Consider the following 5,670-nt stretch of genomic DNA (forward strand, 5'->3'; position numbering starts at 1 on the left):
CCCACCTTTGTCTCTAAATCCACATAGCATTTCATCTATTGTTATACTCTGTCCCATAGAGTAACATAATTATCAATTTTCTACAAATGCTGAGAAAATGTCTCTCACAGCAGCTAATTTGTCCACTTTCAGGCATTCTAACCTTGTAATTTTGTCATCAAACCTGATACAATTATGAATAAATCTAAATCTCCATAAAGATATCATAAGTCTAAAAAGTTCAATCCCACTACCATCCGTAGCCCATAAAACCTGCAAATTTAGCTGATTGTTGCAATGTAAACCAACTATATATAACAGGCTTAAAAATGCTTTTGATTCAGTTTTGTCTATTTGTTTAAGATCTCTTTCTCATGAAAACCAGTTCAAGATAGAATTGATGTATTTAGTTGTATAAAATAAGATTAGAGCTAAAATGTCATTTGTGATATCGCTTCTGAGCCTTTTGGCTAAGATCAAGTGTAGTATCTGTTCTTATCAGTTTAAAATATCATTTGTGATAACGCTGTGCCAAGTTTCAAGTTCTGTCTTGGCATTTTTTGTTTGGCCAAACTAACAGAAGTTGGCACAAAATATTCTGTAGATTTTTCTAATTTATATTCTTTAATTTTTTATTGTTGTTCAAGTACATTTGTCTCCATTTTCACCCCACAATGACTCCCTGCTCCACCTATTCCTGCCTTCCACACTTGTACCCAACCCCTTTGGCTTTGTCCATGTGTCCTTCATACGTATGCCTTGATGCCCCCCCCATTATCCCCTATTACTCCTCTCCCTCCTCCTCTTTGATTACTGTCAGATTGTTCTTTATATCAATGTGTCTGATTGTATTTTGCTTGCTTGTTTGTTTTGTTGATTAGGTTCCACTTATAGGTGAGATCATATGGTATTTCTCTTTCACTGCTTGGCATGTTTCACTTAGCATAATGTTCTCCAGTTCTATCCTTACTGTCATGAAGGGTAGGAGCTCCTTCTTTCTTTCTGTTGTGTAATATTCCATTGTGTAAATGTACCACAGTTTTTTTATCCACTCATTTACTGATGGGGACTTAGGTTGTTTCAAGAGCTTGGCTATTGTAAATTGTGCTGCAATGAACATTAGTGTGCATAGATTCTTCTGAATTGATGTTTCAGGACCATTATGGCATAATCCCAGCAGTGGAACTGCTGTGTCAAAATGGAAGGTGAAATAAGGCTTTTCCCAGACAAAAGAAGGCTGAAAGAATACATCACCAAACCAACTCTAATTTATATTTTTATTGGATTTTTCCTCCATTTTGATTCTTTTTCCTTTCAAAAAAAAAAGCACTCTTCATTCATGTTTAATATATCTCACTCTATATCCAAATCTTCTGAATGAACTTCCACATAATCTTCATCTTTTAAATCACTTTCATTTTGCCTCTATCTTCCTCATCATTGTACTGAGTAGCACTGGCTGAAGTTCTTCAACATATCTTAGATTATCAAATTGATATATTTTTCCAGCCATTTTCAACAGTAAATGAAAAAAAAAAACCCCACAATGCTGACTTTGAAGTTTGCAAAAAAAACAAACAAACCCCAAAACACTACATTGTCACTGACTTCAAAGTTCACAGTATCCCTCAGATACAATGTATTATTGAATATCACATAGCCTAACAAAACACGTATTATAACCAAACTGACAGCTTAAACATTATGGCTTAATACTAGTCATGTATAAATGTGTAGCTAGTCATGACCTTGAACCCAATATATGTAACAATATTTAAGAAAAGAGTTTATTTGTATCTCTCAGATCAGCCATGACCTCCTCCAGGTTAAAGTAAGCTTTTTAACATTTGTTGCAATACTGGTTTGGTGTTAACAAACTCCTTCAGTTTTTTCTTGCCTGGGAAGTTATTTCTCCTTCAGTTTTAAATGATAGCCTTGCTGGGTAAAGTAGCCTTGGTTGTAGGTCCTTACTTTTCACCATCTTGAATATTTCATGCTAATCCCTTCTAGCCTGAAATACTACTCTTGGGCAATCAGATGACAGTCTAATGGGAGTTCCCTTGTAGGTAGCTCACTGCTTTCCACTTGTGACTTTTAAGAGTCTCTCCTTGTCTTTAATCTTTGCCATTTTAATTATTATGTGTCTTGGTTGTGGGCCTCTTTGGGTCTTTTTCTTTCATCAGGTTAGGGAAGGTTTGGGTCATTATTCCTTCAAATAGATTCTTAATCTCTTGCTCACTCTCTTCTCCTTCTGGTACCTACATAATATGGATGTTGTTACACTTCATGCTGTCCCAAAGGTTTTCTAAAATCTACTCATTTTTTTAATCTTTTTTTTTTCTGCTCTGCTTGGGTGGGTTTTTTTCCACCTGCCTTCCAAGTTACTGATTCAGTCCTTGTGTCATCTAACCTACTCTTTATTTCTTCCAGGGTATTATTTATTTCAGATATTGCATTCTTTATTTCTGACTAGTATCTTTTTTCTTGTTTTTATGCCTTTTTCATGCATCAAGTATCCTTATAATCTTTACTCTGAATTCTATATCTGATAAATTGCTTGCTTCCATTTCATTTAGTTCTTCTTCTGGGCAAATCTCTTGGTCTTTCATTTAGGGCCTGTTTGTCTTTCCATTTTGGCTGCCACTTTGTGTTGCTTTCTACATGTTACATAGATCTGTAAAGACTCTGGTGCAGACCTGTATCAGATGTGACTGGCCCTGGGAAACCTGTGTTGAGCTATTAGAAATTCACAGCTTTTTGTTCCCTCTGCTGACCTGGATGAGTGTATAAAATAGCAAATGGCACACCAAGCATGGCTTTTGCCAGCACCAGGTCCAGAGGAGCTAGGTCTAGGTCTGAGCTACAGTCTCAGAGCTCCCAGAAATCTGCTTTCACCTGCATGATTTCTGTTCATCTTAATCACTGAAATAGCCTCCAACTGTACTCCTCAGCAGCCTTACTTAAGCTTCACAGGGTGAAGCAAGAAGGATTCCTATGGGTGGACCTTATGCTTCCCACCAGGCTGATGCCTCATGGAGGGGAGTGCTCTACCTAAGAAAGATCGCTTCTGCATTATAAGGGAAAGGCTGAACACAGGACTCCTGGTGGCTGATCCGTCAGCTCTCTCCACAGAGCACCAAGCCCAAACTCTCCTCACATGGCTCTAATCTGCTCTACGTGCCCTCTGCCGAAGCTCAGGGTAAGTGGTTGCAAACAAAATTTTGTGCATTGGCCCTTTAAGAGACTCTATGCATCTCTAGCTATCTCTCCCTGGCAGACAGAAGCCCCACTGCTTTTCATAGCTGGGTGTTACTTGGGCTCCTTTTCTGGTTCTAGTGTTCTAGGCTAAGAAGCCCAGCCTGAGGTTGAGACCCCACAATTCTCATGGGGAACCACTTCCCCTTGACTCCTGAAATATCACTCCAGAACTTCACCTGCCACCTGTTGGAGCCCAGCCAGCCCTCTCACACCTTCACACTTCCTACCAGTCTTGTGATGGTGGTGTGGTTTCTTCTGTAAATCCTTGCTTATAAGGATTTTTTCCAGTAAGTGTTCAGTTGGTTATTCAAAGTGATTTTCCTATAATTTAGTTGTAATTCCAGTTTGGTTCTGGGAGGAGGTTAATGTAGCTTCCACCTATTCCACCTTCATTTTGGATTTCTCCAGTCCATTTCCAAGGACTGATTTTTAAATACAATCCATTTTAACACAATTGTTAAAAGATCACCTTGCTATTAAAGTGATAGTTTACATGTTTGTTACCCCTACAGGATACTACTTCTAGTTCCAATTTATGTTTTTAATTATCAGATTAAGCTACTGTTACAAAGGACCCCAAAATGTAGAATTGTGAAATAGATTGAGTTTTCTAGCACAAAATAAGGGGTTAGGGCCATAAAGTGTCTGTTTCTGAGGTCACCACCAGATGAAGAGCTCCTTCTCCTGCTGGAATTGGCCCTAGATAGGTGGTCTGGGCTTGCTCACAGCACCATCTCTGCATTTCACATCTGTAAATGGAGAGGAAGTGAGGGCCAAGAAGTTCCTTCCTTTTTATGGTTATGACTCTCAAGTTGCTCACATCATTACTGTTCATAGAATTTTGAGGCTGATGGAAGACCATGTCACTTGTGAAAACTTAGTGGGCCTGGGGGGTCTATCACTATGTGCAAGATGATAATTCCATGGTATTAGGGTCCATTAGAGTTCTTGCACACCCATGAATGATGAGTATTTCCCAATATCCTTAATGATTTTGCAAACAAAATCTTTAGGCAATAGAATATTTTATCATATTCTTCTGTCACTGGACATTGTTTTCTAATTTAAGCTGTAGTACATAATCCTTTATTGAATATCTCTATTTAGCAGTTTTTATATTCAGGGTCTGGCAGAAGTAATGCCATTGCATATGGTTGGTAGGGTATATGCATGTCTCACAAGAGATGGACAGCAGTTTGAACATTTCTCCTAAAATGTCATATGCTGTGCTTGAGTGTGATATCGTTATGTTACAGAATTACATGCTTATGATTTTGTAATAAAAGATTGTTATGTTACAGAATTACATGCTTATGATTTTGTAATAAAAGATTTTATATACATTACCAGCTCACAAATAAGGGGCATTATTTGTGCCTGACCCTGTAAATCACTAATGATGTAATTAAGAGATATACTCAGAAATTGAAATGTTATGTATGAACACTTCAAACCATTGGATAATTCCCTTCTAGAAAGATTGCAGCCATTTGTAATCCCAGCTACAGTGTATAAATCTGCCACCCTACATAATCTCCAATAGTTAATATTTTTATATTTTTAAAATATAAACTATATGTGATATATTCTTGCCTTTAGAAGTGATTTTCACTGCAAGAAATGAAATCATCAACCACAAGTATTTACTGACTGTATGAACAGTATTTTCTCTAAAGGACCAAGGTAAATAGGATGATTTCCAAAAGGCTCTCTATTTTATGGAAATATTTGGGGAAGAGAGAAGAGTCAAGTTGAAACACCTTAAACAAATTTTAAACTGTGTATGTTTGTGTGTAAAACTCATTTTCCAATTTATAAAACAAATACAATATTATTGTGATAAATCAAAAGTAAACAAAGAAAAATGTGAAGAAAATGAGAATCTTAATTATACAATAGAAAATAGCCTTTTTAATACTTTACTATATGTCTACCTTTCTTCTAAGTATTTATATTTACTTTATATTTTTATTATTTTCTTGATGTATGTATCATTTTATAATTTTTTTCTTTAATTAAGAACATATTTACACATTTTCCCACAATATTAGAAATTCTTCAAAAATCAAATTTTTAATGTTATATGGCTATAACATAATAGAAGCTAACATTTATTAAACACATTTAAATAGAAATTGAATTGACTCCTTTGAAAAATTATAAGGTCAATAATATTATAACCCTTACAATAGAAGACTTCATTATTGTACCTAATTCTTCCTCTCTACCTACAGAATAAGGTCTCAACTAAGGACCATTTTCCCACTAGGCAACATTTAATAATGTCTGGAGACATTTTTGGTTGTCATAATTATGAAGGTGCTACTGACATCTAGTACAGAGAGGCCAGGAATGCTCTAAACATCCAATAAGTCATAGTACAGCCCCTCACAAGAAAGAATAATATGGCTCAAATGGTCACTCATGCCAAGG

The 5,670-nt window shown here is 36.2% G+C and overlaps 1 pseudogene; it reads left to right on the plus strand.

The window, feature by feature from the left end:
• Positions 1-429: 429 nt before the first annotated feature.
• Positions 430-588, plus strand: LOC123818970 (annotated as a pseudogene).
• Positions 589-5,670: the final 5,082 nt, after the last annotated feature.

This window comes from Phyllostomus hastatus, unplaced genomic scaffold (genome assembly GCF_019186645.2).
Source record: "Phyllostomus hastatus isolate PE091 unplaced genomic scaffold, TTU_PhHast_1.1 phas_contig_29, whole genome shotgun sequence".
NCBI lineage: Eukaryota > Metazoa > Chordata > Mammalia > Chiroptera > Phyllostomidae > Phyllostomus > Phyllostomus hastatus.